Source organism: Schistocerca nitens, chromosome 2 (assembly GCF_023898315.1).
Source record: "Schistocerca nitens isolate TAMUIC-IGC-003100 chromosome 2, iqSchNite1.1, whole genome shotgun sequence".
Classification (NCBI taxonomy): domain Eukaryota; kingdom Metazoa; phylum Arthropoda; class Insecta; order Orthoptera; family Acrididae; genus Schistocerca; species Schistocerca nitens.
The window spans coordinates 880,399,520-880,417,113 of NC_064615.1; the positions used below are offsets into that span (position 1 = coordinate 880,399,520).

The 17,594-nt window shown below is 45.3% G+C and overlaps 1 protein-coding gene across 2 annotated transcripts in view; it reads right to left on the reverse strand.

Annotated features, from left to right (window-relative positions):
• LOC126234688 (cAMP-dependent protein kinase catalytic subunit 1-like) overlaps nucleotides 1-17,244 on the reverse strand; it is a 37,281-nt gene extending 20,037 nt beyond the window's left edge. The window contains exon 1 of one of the 2 annotated variants that reach the window (XM_049943429.1): nucleotides 17,160-17,244. The gene's annotated coding sequence lies outside the window, so the exon portion shown is untranslated. Of the gene's footprint in view, nucleotides 1-14,603; nucleotides 14,744-17,159 lie in introns of those variants that run through there. The other variant, XM_049943428.1, reaches the window with a different exon arrangement.
• Between the last annotated feature and the right edge of the window lie 350 nt (nucleotides 17,245-17,594).

Sequence of the window (17,594 nt, forward strand, 5' to 3'; positions counted from 1 at the left end):
GTGCATGTGTGTTTGTCAACAACTCGAATGCCTCTGCAATTCTGTGCATTTTATCTTTATTCTTATATGCAAGAGAAAGAAAGAAACACTGATGAGATATTGAATGAAAGTAATTTTTCTTCAGAAACAGCAAATGATATGAAGTAGTGACGGAAGGTACATAAAGAAATTTAAGCGTACCTTCATGGCAGTTGTGAGCTAAGTAAATCACTTTGCCAGTTTAAGGGAAAATCAGAATAACTAAGTTCTTAGTAAACATCACAATAATAACAATAATTATAATAATATTTATTCAACATTGAATAATCATCACAATCTCAAGAAGAACTCCGTCCAAACAGACCTCGGAAGGCCCAACGGTACCAACTGACTGCCATGTCATCCTCAGATGACAGGTCTCCTAATTGGCCTCAGATGGGCTGAGTACATTCCCCTCACCAACTACCCTTGGCAGAACTCGATGGTCACCTATCCACATGCTAGCCAAGTCTGATGGCACTAAACTTCAGTGATCTGATGGAAACATGTGTTACCACAGTGGCAAGGCGATCGGCAACAATCTCATGACTAATGCAGACATCACACAGATTATTCCTTTGAACACCTTAGGTAAGAAAAATAAAGTTTACAATTTATAAACAAAGGTTTTGAATTGGACAATATACTTTACATTTTAAGATGTTTAACATTTCTTAATGTATATGAAACACTGTTACATTTTTTCTGTCATCTGACTGCTTGTGACAAATATTTACAAAGGACAACATTTCTATTTATTTTTCATGAAGACAAAAAACTCGGAATAAAATGGATTTTCTATTGAAATTATTCTGATTTAGCCTTTTAATTTGATAATAGGAAGGGCTGTTAAATTTTTAGGAAGGGTAAGTGTATCCTACTGTAAGACACAAACAACAACACAGCAAGAGTGAACCAAAGATTATTCCTCTTCCACATACAAGTGACCAAGAGCTGAGAACATAGACACAAATATAGAAACAATCCAGGTACTGATATGAGCAGCTGGTGGTGGTGGTTAGTGTTTAATGTCCCGTCGACAACGAGGTCATTAGAGACGGAGCGCAAGCTCAGGTTAGGGAAGGATTGGGAAGGAAATTGGCCGTGCCCTTTCAAAGGAACCATCCCGGCATTTGCCTGAAACGATTTAGGGAAATCACAGAAAACCTATATCAGGATGGCTGGAGACGGGATTGAACCGTCGTCCTCCCGAATGCGAGTCCAGTGTGTATGAGCAGCTGCTGACAATAAGTATAAATACAATATTAGGACGAGTGCCTACTACACTGCACTTATAAACAGGGTGCTCTGGTACATGGCACAGTTGATGCCATGCTGTATGCACAAGGTATGTGGCCCACTGCACGTGGCCTTCGGTGGCCAGCCTGCACTGATGCTGTTGGTGGAATATTCAAAGTGTAGCGCACTAGCAGTCACAAAGAAGGAAATTCTGGACCAGAACCGGTGTGTAGGAGACAAAGTGGTACAGCCGTGGACATGCTTGTTGCCGCTCCCCTGCAAAGTACCATAAGAGAACTGGCGACTAGGGTATTGGTAGCATGGACGTCCGGTTGCTTGATGTCGTTTAGGTGTTGGCCACTTGGTCGGGAGGCACTGGGGATACCGGTGTTGAAGGGGCCCGAAGGTGCTGGCCCAGCTGAGGGTGGAATTGCCAGTGGCAGCGAATCATCGTGCAAAGGCCCGGCAGTAGGTGCAGGAGAGCTGGAGCCCAGAAGAGAGATAGGAGGTGGCAACATCCTCAAGGAGGGCAGGTCCACCTCTGCAGCAGGGATGCCCCATGTGGTTGGGACAGGTGCTGAGGGAAGAGGCAGAGGTGGGGGACCCATGCCCCTTGCAGTGGTGCAAGGACACAGCTGGTCATGGTAGCACGCCACCAGCCCATCACTGGTGTGCACCATTCAAAGGCAGCAGCCTCAGTAGCTGTGGATTATGGACAGAATACTTCAATAGGCAGCAGAACATGATATCCCAGAGATGGAGCCAGGAATGAGCTGCCATGAGGGTCATGCCAACAAGCATTGGTGGGGCAGGATGGGCCTTGCAAGAAAGTGTGTGGCTGGTGACCATGGAGCATCTTGACCAGACTTTGATCCCCTGCCTTTGTAAAGAAACCTGTAGGAACTCAAGAAGCATGTCAACCAACAACCAGGAAGAATTTAGGAAGTGTACCACAAAATCAACATGGACATGTTCCCATAGGTACTGTGGTGAGGGCCATGGAGAGGGCATTGCCCACAGCCCCACATGTTGGGTACCACACTAAGAGCACGCCATGTCAAGATGTACAATTTCACAATCGATGCTGTGCCAAAACATGTTACGATGTCCCAGTAACTTGGTACTTGAGGCCCCATCCAGTCCCTGATGTAAGAAATTAAGCACATGCTGCCAACGATGGAGGACAAAATAGTTACGCAAAGGATCAGAGGCCCTGACCAAAAGCCTGTCTGGCCAAACATGCTGAAAGAGGTGAACAACTTGAGGCAAAACAGGATTGGCAGCAATAGCAGCTACAAATCATGAACCTGTAATAGGAAACCCTTCCACTATATGCTGCGCCTGAGCATCTAACAAAAGAAAAGGAGTTCATCCTCATAAAAAGTATTATTCAGCCCAATAGTAAATGGGACATTGCATCGACCCTGCAATGTTGCTTGACAGGCCAAAAATGTATTTCAAAACTGTAATGAGATAGAAGCAAGGCCCAACCTTGGAGGCAATGTGCTGCTTTGTTGGGCAATGAAGAAGAAGGATTAAACAACGAAACCAAGGGCTTATGGTCAGTAATGGGGTGGAACTTAGACCCACGCAAGAACACATGAAACTTTTTGTGAGTGTAGATGATAGCATGTGCTTCCTTTTCAACTTAGGAGTAGCGCTGCTTAGTGAAACTGATAATTTTGTTGCGTAACCTATTGGATGTTCAGAACCATCCTCATATCAATGTGCAAAAGCAGCCCCAAGTCCATACTGAGAGGCGTCCACAGCCAAAACCAGATGGTAGCCACGATGGAAAGCAGCCAACAACAAGCAGACCAGTGTCTACTGAAAAGAAATATTCTTGTGCAGTAACTTGTTGAGAGACTGGGCCAATCCAGGTGCACCCAGAAAAAATTTGTGATAGTAATCCGTTTTACCTAAAATTGCTTGGAGCTCTTTGACATATCATGAGTCGTTCAGAATCCTCATCCAACAGAACCTGACAATAGGCTTCTGACAAATCAATTCTGGGGATAAACGGGCCCCCGGTAAGTGTAGCCAATCACTCATCTGGATGGGGCAAAGGGCTGGTGTCAATGATAGAGGGAGCGTTAACCGAAACTTTAAGGTTGCTGCAGAGGTGAAGCTGACCGGTCAGTTTTTTTAACAGTCATGAGAGACGTTAGCAACCTCACTCAATGTAATAGGATATGACCTCCAGCAATGTCAGCCTGTTCAACTATGATTTCACTTGATCATGCAAAGCCACTGGAATAGGGCGAGCGAAAATGCACGACCATACTGTAAGGTTTCAGGGTAATGTGGGCTGCAAAATTAGTGGGGCAACAGAACCCATCACAGAAAAGAGACAAGAACTCAGAACACACAGAACCTAATTGACAGTAAGGTGCCTGATTGGAAATAAGGTGCATCATATCTGTGATGGAAAAACTGAAAGCATTGAAAGCACCCAAACAGGACAAATTTGTGGTACCAATATCATCTACTACCAAAAAGTCAAGGAGCAAACCACAGATTTATACACAGTGGGAACCATAAATTGTCCCAGAGTTGGAGTTTGCTACTTGTTGAAACTCACCAAATGTCGAGTTATTGGAAACAATGCAGGAGATCCCAAATCCACATAAATTTGTGAGTTCGGTAAAGTCACAGCTGTATCCATGTCCACTTGCAGTTTGAGCACTTTGTCCATCACTTGCACTTTGATAAACACTTTGTTATGATTCACAAGCACTGGAGACACACAATTAACATCCATGTCCACATCTGCATGAAGGGGCTGGGAATGACACATAGATGGTATATGTCCTTTTATTCTACAGTTGTTGCAAGGTGCCCAGCACTTAGGGCACACGACCTGTTGTATTACACGAAACAGTATGGGTTAGATGGAAGTGCAGAGCCCTGTCATTGCTGTGGTTGTTGTGGAGCATGTCACTTTCTAGTGCAGCATGGAGGCTGCTTTTGTACAGCTGCCACATCATGCTCTCCCCAAGAACAGACTGATGCCCAATGATCAGAAACAGGGGCCACTATGGCCATGTTTCACCAATCCTCAATCTCATCACCAGCAGCACAAGATTCCTTGAAAGACAAAACAATATTTAACACTTCAGTCAAAAATGGATTCTCGACTGTAGTGCTCGATGACGGACTTCCTTGTCATGAGCCAACCAAATGATTGTGTCACAGACCTTAGAATCAGCAAAGGAATCACGATAACCATCAGTAACAAAATGACATTTGCAACTGAGACTGTGGAGTTCAACCTCCAAAGCCCAGTAGGACTAATGGAGCTATTTGTGCCAATGATAGAACTCTACATGTGCTGCAATGACAAGTGAGTGTTTACACTGATAACTGGGCAACATTTCATCAAATGAAAGCAACACAAGTTCCGGGAATGGGGCTAACTCTCACATTTGGTAGGTTTGAGGAGAAATCCAAGAAAGCCTTACGTATGTTTGCATCAGTGCCACTAAAAATGAGAGGGTATTGCTGAAGCCACCTCTCATAAGCCTCCCAGTCTTCGCCCACATCATCATATAATGGAGATGGGCAGAGAGTATGCTGACAGCATGGAAGCCTGCATAGTCAATGTGTCCAACAAGTTTGTGACAGTGATTGTAAGAGTGTGCAGCTGCTCAAGAAGTGATTGGAACCCTGCCTCCATGGACACAAGAACCGAAGGAACAACCACCTAAGTAATTGGAACTGAACACCACACTTGTTGCCAACTGTAATGTACTGTAGAACATAAACAACAGTGTGACCACAATGAACCAAAGTTTATTCTTCTTCCACATGCAAGCGCACAAAAGTTGAGAACACAGACACAAACATAGAGACAATCCAGATACTGATATGGGCCATTGCTGACAATAATCATGAACACAATATGAGGGTAGTGCCTGCTGCAATGCATTTATAAAGAAGAGGGCTCTGGTAGACAGCGCAGTGGATGCCACACTATGTGCATAAGTCATATGGCCCACAGCAGGCAGCCCCTGGTGGCCAGTCTGTGCATATGCCATTGATGGTATATTCAAAGTGTAGTATGCCATAGCCAGACCTGCGGCATGTATCCGAGTATTAAATACAGGGCTACAGCAGTAAACGCACAATTTTGGAAACAGGTTATGACATGAATGTCTGGGTTTGGCAACACAAATAATTCTGACAGCTTTTTTCCACAGCGTTTAGTTTGGTTTGTGTTCTTGCACCCCATAATTCTACGCTTTAGTTCACGACACAAAAGAAAATATGGAAAAATCTTCTGCTAAGGAAACAAAATTACACAAGATGGAGAGAAGCACAGAAAAAAAAACAGACTGGTGCAAACAAACAAACTTTTCTTAAAAACAGAGCTGTACTTGTATTAATGTCACTAAATGCTGTAAGTTTATGGAAATGAATGCCTGAAGCACACAAATGAATGATTATAAGTGAACAATGGGAAGATAAATAAATGAAGAAGAAACTAACATGTGTATCTTATATCTTTATCAACAACAAACAATTTTACAATAATATGAAAAAGATGGTTGCTACTCACCATATAGCAGAATTGTTGAGTTGCAGATAGGCACAACAAAAAGACTGTCAGAAAGTGAGCTTTTGGCCAACAATGCCTTTGTTGAAAATAGACAACTTACATGCACACACTCATGCAAATGCAGCTCAGACACGCACGTCTCTGGCTGCTGAAGCCAGACTGCGAGCAGCAGTGCATGATGGGAGAGGCAACCAGGTTATGGGGGTAAGGAGGAGGCTGGGGCGGGAAGGGAGAGGGGGAAGAGGGTAGGGGACAGTAAAATGCTGTTTGTGGGAGTGTACACGGATGAGGTAGAGAGGGTATGGCAGGTGGGCAGCTAGGTGCAGTCAGGAGGTTAGACAGAGGATGGGGTGGCAGCAGAAAAAGAGAAATAAAAAGACTGAGGGTGCGCTGGTGGAACAGAGGGCTGTGTAGTGCTGGAAAGGGAACGGGAATGGGCTAGGTGGGTAAGAACAATGACTAACAAAAGTTGAGGCTAGTAGGGCTATGGGAATGTAGGATATATTGCAGGAAGAGTTCCCTTCTGCACAATTAAGAAAAGCTGGTGTTGGTGGGAAGGATCCATATGGCACAGGCTGTGAAGCAGTCATTCAAATGAAGAACATCATGTTGGGTGGCGTGCTCAGGAATGGGGTGATCCAGCTGTTTCTTGGTGACAGTTTGTTGGTGGCCATTCATGCAGACAGACAGTTTGTTGGTTGTCATGCCCACATAGAATGCAGCACAGTGGTTGCAACTTACCTTATAGATCACATGACTGGTTAGACAGGTAGCTCTGCCTTTGATGGGATAGGTGATGTTTGTGACTGGATTGGAGTAGGTGTTGGTGGGAGCATGTGTGGGACAGTTCTTGCATCTATGTCTATTACAGGGGTATGAGACATGAGGTGAGGGTCGAGAGCAAGGATTGTGTAGGGATGGACAAGGATATTGTATATGTTCGGTGGGCGGCTGAATACCAGTTTGGGAGGGGTGGGAAGGATAGTGGAAAGGACATTCCTCATTTCACGGTAAGACTAGAGGTAGTTGAAACCCTGGTGGAGAATATGATTAATTTGTGCCAGTTCTGAGTGGTACTGAGTCACAAAGGGAATGGTTTTCTGTGGGCGGACAGTGGGACTTTGGGAGGTGGTGGGTGACTGGAGAGATAAATCATGGGAGATCTATTTTTGTACAAGGTTGGGAGGGTGATTACGGCCTGTGAAGGCCTCAATGAGATCCTCAGTACATTTCAACACAGGCCACTTGTCACTACAGATGTGACAACCAAGGGTAGCTAAGGCTCCATTGAAGGGACTTCTTGGCATGGAACGGATGGCAGCTGTCAAAGAAGAGGTACTGCTGGTGGTTAATAGGTTTGATTTGGACAAAGGTACTGATGTTGCCATCTTTGAGGTGGGGGTCAATATTGAGGAAGGTGGTTTGTTGGGTTGAGTAGGACCAGGTGAAGCGAATCGATGAAAAGGTGTCGAGGTTTTGGAGGAATGTGAATAGGGTGTCCTGACCCTTGATCCATATCACAAAGATGTCATCAGTGAATCCGAACCAGGTGAGGGGTTTGGGATTCTGGTTGTAGATTGGCATAGGCATAGGATGGTGATATGTGGGTGTCCATAGCCACATCCTGGATTTGTTTGTAGTAATGCTTTCAAAGGAGAAGTGAGGATATAATTGGTTAAGGTGACTAGGTAGGAGATTGTTGGTCTGGAATCTGCCAGGCACTGGGAGAGGTAGTATTCAATAGCGGTAAGGCCATGGGCATTAGGGATGTTAGTGTAAAGGGTGGTGGCATCAGCAGTAATGAGCAGGTCACTAAGTAGTAAAGGAACAGGATCTGTGGAGAGTTGGTGGAGGGAATGGTTGGTATCTTTTATATAGGAGGGTAGGTTGTGGACAATAGGCTGAAGGTGTTGGTATACAAGACCAGAGATCCTTTCAGCAGGGACACAGTAACTGGCTATAATGGTGCAACCAGGGTGGTTTGGCTTTGGGCTTTAGGAAGCATGTAGAAGGTAGGAGTGCGCGGAGTGGTAGAGGTGAGGGGAGAGATGGACTCCAGGGAGAGGTTCTGGGGTAGGCCTAAGGATTTGAGGATAGACTGGAAATCCTGCTGGATTTCTAGAATGGGGACACTGCAGTAGAGCTTTTAGGTGGATGAAACTGACAGCTGGGGGGGAGTGGGGGGTTCCTTCTATCACGTAATCCTTGCAGTTCAAAACAACAATGGTGGATCCTTTGTCAGGAGCTAGGATTATAAGGTCAAGATCAGTTTTTAAATGGTCTGCAGATGTAAGGTTAGTTTGCATGTTGAGGGATTTGGGGAATGATGGTGAAGCAAGGTTGGAGGTTAAGAAATTCTGAAAAGTTAACAGGGGTTTATTTGGTGACAGTCGGGGTGGATCACAGTTGGATGGAGGAGTGAATTGAGTCAGGCAGGGTTCAGCATTGGTCTTTGGTTGAGTCTACTTGGTAGGGTTGAAGGCAAAAAAGTGTTTTCACTGTAGGGGCCAGGAGAAAGAGAAAAGGTCTTTAACAAGTCCTGCATGACTGAATGGGAGTGGGGCAAACAGTGAGGTCCTTTAAGGCCTTATGCTTATTCTATTTATTTATATGAATGCATGGTAATTGTAGTAGCCACCAGAAAGATCGCGGAAGGCGCACATTGGCACGGCGCATCACGGACGGTAGTTGCCGCAAGTAGAGTCCCCTCCACCAGAGGGCACGCGAGAATTCGGACGCGACCTCTGCCGGCGTAACAACAAGAACAACAACAACAACAACTCCGGCAGCACGGGCCGTGCCCAGTCAGTTCACATCGGGCATGCCTAGGACACAGTCCCGGTCTACGCTAAGTGAAGTGCGACGTAACGTGAACAGTGTTACTACACAATTGGCGACGAGTAGGGTCGTTCTTTCGCGTGTTGCGTCGTTATTCCGGTTTCGCAGCTTCTCCACGGCATGGAGGATTTGGTGCGGGTTTTGGTGGCGCAGCAGACGGAGCTCATGGCCACCATGAAACAAGTGCTTCCGGCGTTGCTCTCCACGCCGTCTGCTCCGACGCAGTTCCCTCCTCCCTTTCCCCCGTATGACGAGACGGCGGAGAATTGGGACGCATATGAACATCGCCTTCGGCAGCATTTCCAGGCGTTTCATGTTGCCGATGCGGCGGTATGTCGTGCTCTCTTCTTGTCTTGGATATCTCCCCTGTTGTATCAAGTTTTGCGGCAGCTAGCGCCATTGCAGGAACCCTCGTCCTTGTCTTTTGACGCATTGTGTTCATTGCTGTCTTCATATTATCGCCGCCGCACGCATGTTGTGGCGGCTAGGGTCGAGTTCTATCAATGCAAGAAACAGCCCCATCAGTCTTACCGGGCGTGGGCTGCTACCCTGCACGGTCTTAGTCGCAAGTGTCATTGTGTCACGGAGCAGTCGCGAGAGTCGTATGCCCACGTTATGGTACGCGACGTCATTGTACGTTCGGCCCCTGATAGGGAGGTCCGGCAACGGGCCCTGCAGTTAGAAGACCCTTCCCTCGAGGAAGTCCTGTCCATTGCTCAATCGTATGAAGTCTCTCACGCAGCAGGTCAACAGCTAGAAGTGTGGTGCGACATCGCGGAGGTTCAGGGCGGCGCGGCCGCGTCCACTGTGTCCGGGGTGGACGACGTGCGAGCGGTACAATCCGGCCATTACGGCCGCTCTCGCACGGCGCGTAAACAGAATTCCGGCCACCGGCCCCTGTTGCCGTCCTGTGCGTTGTGCTATATACATCATGATCGGTCAGAGTGCCCCCAGCGTTGGGCCGTTTGTTGCAAATGTAATAAAAAAGGTCACATTGCTAAAGTTTGCCGCTCAGCCTCAAAAGAATCGAAGGAAGCAAGTACAGAGGACATGGACGTTGACATTCAGGAAGTTTCATCGGGCCAGGCTCCCGACGCATCGGCTAGCAAACTCTTTATCGAGGTGTCGGTTCGGTCACGCGGGTTACAACTGCAAGTAGATATGGGCACGGCAGTTTCGTTGTTGAATGCACAAACTTATTCCGACCTAGGATCGCCCCCGTTGGCGCCAGTTTACCGGCGTCTATGCGGTTATGGTAAACATTTCATTCCCCTACTGGGTCAATTCACTACCGACGTGACTTACAAATCAGTCACTCGCCCTATTACTTTTATTGTTGTCAGTGATGCGAGCTCCGCTAACCTTTTTGACCTGGATGCCTTTCAAGCTTTCGGTTTTTCTATCGCTGACACCATACAGTTGGTCTCCGAAGACGTTCCCTATCACTCATTGGAATCTTTGATCTCAGGCTTTCCAGATATTTTTGAGGAGGGCCTGGGGCGTGTTTCCGATTTTGAAGCTCACTTAACGTTGAAGGCGTCGGCTCACCCACGTTTTCTACGCGCGAGGCAGATCCCCTTGGCTCTCCGCCCTCAGGTAAAGGAAGAGCTAGACCGGCTGACAGCCCTACGGGTCGTTCTTCCCGTTTCTTCCAGTGAATGGGCTTCGCCCCTCGTTATTGTCAAGAAGCCCTCGGGAAAATTACGTCTTTGTGGCGATTTCAAGGCCACCATTAATTCCCAATTGGTGGTGGACACCTATCCTTTGCCTCGTGCTGATGAATTGTTCTCCGCCGTGGCGGGAGGCCAATATTTTGCGAAAATCGATCTGTCGGAGGCTTATCATCAGATACCACTTGATGAGGACTCCAAACGGCTGGTGGTCGTCAACACCCCGTTTGGCCTTTACCAACACCAGCGGTTGGCCTTTGGAATATCCAGTGCCCTGGCGATATTCCAGCGTTATCTTGAGCATGTCACGTCGACAATCCCTCATTGTATTAATTACCTGGATGGCATAATTGTCACAGGCCGCAGCACGAAGGAACACTTGCACAACCTTCGCACCCTCTTTCTCAAATTCAGGTCTGTGGGCTTGCGTTGCAACCTGCATAAGTCAACCTTCTTCCAACCGTCCATTGAGTATGTGGGCTACACCATATCTCGGCACGGCATCCAGCCACTAGGAAGTTTGGTCCAAGGTATCGTCAACCTTCCTCGACCCACTTCGTTGAAAGAGTTACAAGCTTTTTTAGGCAAGATAGCCTATTACCACCGGTTCATTCCCAGGGCTTCCACTATAGCCCATCCCCTGTACTGCCTTCTGCACAAGGGTGTTCCTTTTGATTGGTCGCCTGCATGCGAGCGAGCGTTCACCTCGTTGAAGGGCCTCCTCACATCAGCCCCTTGTTTGGCTACTTTTGATCCCCATAAGCCGTTGGTCCTGGCTACAGATGCTTCGCAGTATGGGGTGGGGGTGGTCCTGGCCCATCGCAACGCAGATGGTTCCGAGCAACCACTGGCATTTGCGTCAAAAACGCTTAGTCCCGCGCAGGCCCATTACTCCCAGGTGGAAAAAGAGGCTTTGGCCATTGTCTACGCTGTTACCAAGTTTCACCCTTTCTTGTATGGCATGAAGTTTCAGTTAATCACTGACCATAAGCCATTAATATCGTTATTTGGCCCCGCCTCTCAGATTCCAGATAGGGCGGCCCACAGACTACAGCGCTGGGCCTTGTTCCTCTCTAAGTACCATTATGACATTCATTTTTGCCCTACAGGACAGCATGCCAATGCCGACGCTCTTTCCCGTCTTCTGGTGGGTGCGGATCCTACGTTTGATCGAGAGGAGATTATGTGTTTTCATTTGGATGTGGCGTCCCGCCAAGCGGTTGATGGCTTCCCGATCACTAGTTCTCGAGTCGCCAAGGAAACGGCGGCTGACCCGGTTCTCCGGCAAGTAGTTTGCCTCATTCAGCAGGGGTGGTCATCCCGCCCTCCGGGCCGGGCCTCGGACCCTCTTCGTAATTATTTTCTTCTACGAGACCGCCTCTCGGTCTTGGAAGGAGTTCTCCTTCTGGCTACCGATGATACAGCTCCTCGCGTGGTTGTCCCTGCAAGTTTACGAAGGGAGGTCCTCACGTTATTACATGCAGGGCACTGGGGTGTTTCCCGTACTAAAACCTTGGCTCACAGACATGTGTACTGGCCCGGTATTGACAGAGAAATTGAGCACTTGGTGGCCGCCTGTTCCCAGTGTGCGAGCCAACAAGCATCTCCCAGGGCAGCGTTCTCTTCATGGCCGCTGGCAACCCAAGCATGGGAACGTGTTCACATCGATTTTGTGGGCCCGTTTCTCAATGGCTTTTGGCTCATTGTCATTGATGCTTATTCCCGATTCCCATATGTGGTTCGCTGCTCCTCAACCACTTCAGAAGTTGCAATCCAGGCACTAGCAAAAATCTTTTCTGTGGAAGGTCTGCCAATCACCCTGGTCTCGGACAATGGACCACAGTTTATTTCGCAGACCTTCCAGGATTTTTGTAGGCGCTTCAGTATTCGGCACGTTTGCTCTCCCCCCTTCCATCCACAATCGAATGGGGAAGCCGAGCGCATGGTGCGCACATTTAAGACTCAGATGAAAAAGTATGTGCACGAATTTCCTGCAGAGGAAGCATTGACATTTTTCTTGACGGCATACTGGACCACACCAATGGGAGAACGCAGCCCCGCAGAGCTCCTCCATGGGCGTCAACCTAGGACTCTGCTGCACCTCCTCCGGCCTGGTCCTCGCCAGTCTTCACAAAATGGAGTACATGGCTTTCCACTGGGTATGTCGGTCTGGGCCCGTGGGTTTGATCGCAATCCACGTTGGATACCGGCGGTGGTCCTGCGCCGAAATGGCCGCCGGCTCTATACCTTGCAGGCGGGGGATCGGGTGGTACGTCGTCACCAAAATCAGCTACGTCCACGTTCGGGCACCCACCCTCCGACCTCTCGGACACCGGCTTCCCCATTGCCGGCACCTGTATTGGTTTCACAGGGGACGTTACCTCCTCTCCCCGCTGTGACTCTGCCGCACTGCGATGGTTCTCAGCCTTGGCAGCCTCCAGTAGCTCCAGCACCGGCATCACCATCATTCGAGATGCCCCAGCGAGAGCCGGCCCCCCTAGCAGGCCCGATTTCTCAGGGAGCTAGTTCACCTGTGGTCGTCCCTTCCCCTTCATCCCCGACACTGGGTCTTGCCCCTCCCGAGGTGGAACAGGATCCAGAGTTGGACAGCTTGTCGCCCGTTCTGTCCCGGGCTCTGGTTGTGGGACGACGGGGGCCTCTTCATGTGGGTCACTTCCAGCCGTATTCGAAGGTTCCGGCTCGAGGGTTGGCAGATCCCCTCGACTCCGGCCATCCAATGGATGTGGAGGTCATCGCTCCTGCCCGACGCTCCACCTTCCGATGCAGTGGATCACAGTGGCTTCACCCCCTGAAGGAGGAGGAGTGTAGTAGCCACCAGAAAGATCGTGGAAGGCGCACATTGGCACGGCACGTCACGGACGGTAGTTGCCGCAAGTAGAGTCCCGTCCACCAGAGGGCACGCGAGAATTCGGACGCGACCTCTGCTGGCGTAACAACAAGAACAACAACAACAACTCCCACAGCACGGGCCGTGCCCAGTCAGTTCACATCGGGCATGCCTAGGACACAGTCCCGGTCTACGCTAAATGAAGTGCAACGTAACGTGAACAGTGTTACTACAGTAATCTGTTCTTTCAGACACGTAATTTTATGACAGCTGCTTATCACATATTAATGGATTTTGACCAAGAAACTGAAGGCATATTCAGAAGCTGCATAAACATGGGGAACAGATCCAGTTTACTCAAGCCATGTGGCAATGTAAAGATTTTTTACAATGATATATTTTATGAGACATTCTTCCAATCTGTCATAAATAACTTAAGCATTGCCAGTTACTGCTCTTTCATCATTTAAAACATACTATACACAAAATGACTAACAAGGATATAAGTGTGTATCACATTGATGTATGAAATAGTAATTTTATCCCCTTATTCTCAATAGACAATAATGGGAAAGAAACTTAGGGCACAAAATGTGAAACAATAACAATACGAAACTTAGGGCACAAAATGTGAAACAACAACAATACATAAACAGATCATTCAATGTCATAAAAGAAGGTTACCTACAAACACATATGGATAGGGACATATGACAAGTTGAGAAGAGAGGCATAAAATTTCTTTATGCAGCTTGAATTACGTGTAGTTTGTGTTAAATATTCTCAAGTGATTGCAAATGGTTGTCCATGCATTATTGTAAAATCTTGTGACTTTCAAAAGTTCTTGAGAACACTGAGTTCCATATGGTATATATTCTAAATGTAACTGAATATCCATTGCAAAACTATCTTTCATACATTTTGAGATTAGTGGTGTAATGTTTTAGCTTTTAAACAAGCTGCTGAATGATGGAAATTGCTCTAAAGAAAACGTTTAAAAGGTTTCTTCAGAAAGAGAGGCCAAATGGATTGCATACTGAACTACTTTAAAAAGTATGGCAGCTGTGGGAAGCTCTTTTTGAGAAATCTGTTACAAAACTCTCTTAGTGAGAGAGATAAAGAAAGAAATTGGGAATCCTCACCAAAGCACAATAAAATTAAAAACTATATATATTTAGCTGCACCTTCTACAAATTACCTGATTAGCTAGTTTCCTGTTGCCTATGAGGTAAGTATCTCCCTGTAAAGTTGTATGACAAGCAGTAGTACAATGTAAACAAGCCTATGTTGTTACAGATGTAGGAAAGCATTCTATTCAAAAATATCAATGCATTCAGATAAATGTTAAGTTTCCAGTAGGAGGCAATCAACAACAGTTTAATATATATGAGGAAGTAATGGATTTCCTTCTAAGTTTCTTGGTTACTTTTACCTGGTATAAGCACACATATTATCAAGCACTACAGTGACAGTTCATGTTGACACAGTGAACATATTAACTTTCTAAGATTGCTCTGCTCTTTTTGTATGTGTACTGTGATCATTCTGCATCCCAGAATATTCTTCTTTATGGTATCTGCAGAACAGAGAATGAATGAATGAATGAATGTCATTGTTGTGCTTGTTGATGTCTGTAAATATGTATGTTATATGATTCAAAATGAAAATCAGACATGAATAAAAAACTGAACAAGCTTCTAGAAAGAGTGACTGTGAGCAGAGGTAACAAACAAGTAAAATGCAAATCTGTTATCATTCTGAAGATGGGTTTGAGCAGGCCAGCATTATATAACAGGCACAGTCCTCCTGGAGGTACAATCTTGCTGTCCTCTGATCTTTCAACAGGCTTACTCAACTAGTTTAGGGAGATCTTCAGTTTAAAGTAGACTCTGAACCCTGATGCAATTTGCTATTTCTCATATTTGCAAATCATTGGCAGAGACGAAAGAGGTAATACAAGAGATGAAAAAATCCTCGGACTGACTGATGATTGAACCCTTGACCTTTGAAATTGTAGACTGATTGTTACTCAGTTAGCCACAAGGTCAAACTAATAAATACACAGATTAAAACATATTGCAATCAAATTTCTGATTCACGGAATGCTTAAACAGTTACATCAATAGGAAAAAGGTCTCGTAACCTTAGATAGAATAAAAACATGGCCCGAGTATGGAATCAGGAACAGCAAGTTGTTTATAATCTTGGAAAGATGATCGAATGTGTAGTATGATGTTCTGGTGGAGTCATGATATGCTTGGCTTTAGAAGTTAAGGCATGGTATTGGTCCAATGTTGTCGAACATCCTTTTGAGTTCAGGGTGTATAAAGTTTGATGGGAAGCTTGTATTGTGGTGATGACAGTTGGTGGAAATCCATTACCAGTCATTACTTGCACTGTATCTATTGATAATGTGATAACTTCATGCAGTGTGACTAATACTGTTGTTCTTTGTGTGAAATGCTTTATCAACTTAATTAAAAGAATGTAAGGAATGAGTTAGTTAGTTATTTGCATGTCCCACGGACCATAATTGTGACATTTCACAATGATGTGGAATGAGTCAATTTTACAATTACAGTGTGCTTTCTGAGTGATGATTGTCAACAAACTGACCACTTACATGATTGTTATCTTAAACTATAGATTTGTTCGAGTGGTTTGTAAATAATTATGATCTCTCTCTCTCTCATAGGAAGGATAAAGTTTGACTGGGAAACAATACACTATGGAGCCCAACATTGTTCTGTCCTTGGTGGCCTACTATTTCTTGTATATACCAATCACCTACCTCTGTCCTCCAGCAAAGCAAACAACTTCACAAGTTATGCAGATAACCTAAGCATTGCGGGAGACAACAAAACATCCACTAACTTAGATTTTGATGGCAAATAATTACTTGCAGATGTTCTGAAGGGCTTTGCACTAAACTCTGTAGCTAAAAATCTCAGTAAGACTAATGAGATTCAGTTCCATTCTGTTCACAAAAGCCCACAGTTGATTAATATTGCATATGAGAGTCAGCAAATCCATAAGATATGCTATTCAAAATTCTTTGGTGTCTGTGTAGATAATAGACTTAACAGGTAACACTATATCCTCCAAACCTTGAAAAGGGTTAGTTCAGAAATACTTGCTTTGTGAATAATGTCTAACATTGAAGATGTCGGTGCCTCAAAATCTGCTTATTTTGGCTGCTTCTGTTCACTGATGTGTAATGGAATCACCTTCTAGGCCAATTCACTGCTATCGAAAAGTCTTTACCATCCAGAGTTGTGTGTGGAAAGCCTCCAAGAACCTCATGCCATAATCTTTTTAAGCAAGTAGAGATAGTAACCACTATCTCTTAATGTCTCTTTTTGAACATGCTATTCATGCTTCACATTTATCAATATGAAACAAGTGAGTCATACCATCTTCATGACATAAGAAGCCACATCATTCTGTTACTTTCATGTTCCATGGATCATTTTGTACAATAAATTCTAATGATGAAGAACGAGTCATTTTACATTCACATCAAAAATTAATTTGTCAATATAGTTACATGCTGAAAAAATATGTCTTTTTACTTTTCTTAAAATATACAAATGTGAGTTAGTAATTCCTACCCATCATCTTTTACACACTACAATAATAGAAATTCTTCTACAGGATAGAAGGAGTTATCAAGGAGAACTTTTCCAGCTTTTTTTTCAAATTTTACTTCACTGTCTGTCAGACATTTTATAACCTGGGGTAAGTGATCAAACATTTTAGTTCTACCACTGTGCACCCTTTTTTGGGCTAAGGACAAGCTTCATGTGGAGTAATGACTGTCATTTTTCCTCCTGGTATGTACATCATTGTTCCCTTTGAAAAAAATTGGAAATTTGCAGTAAATTCCTGTGGGACCAAACTGCTGAGGTCACCAGCCCCTAGGATTACAGACTACTTAATCTAACTTAAACTAACTTATGCTAAGGACAACACACACACACACACACACCCATGGCTGAGGGAGGACTCGAACCCCCAATGGGGGGAGCCGCACAGACCATAAAAAGGCGCGTCAGAGTGCACGGCTAACCCATGTGGCTCCTTTTGAACTGCAATAGATTATTTACAACAAACTTAATGAGGGAATAAATATGCTTTGCAGCACTAGTAACAATGACCAAATCCTTAAACAGATATCTACAAGATTATTGTGGATGAGCACCACATGTTATCCTTATAGCACTTTTTTAAGCTATGAAGACTTTCTTTCTTAAAGACAAATTCCCCAGGAACATTATTCCACATGACATTGTTGAATGAAAATATGCAAAATATCTGAACTTATTGATCTGTCTCTCCCCAAGATTTGCAATGACTCTATGTGCAAATGTGCCTAAGAATTCCAAAATGTACTTTCTCCAGTTTAAATTCTCATCAATACAGA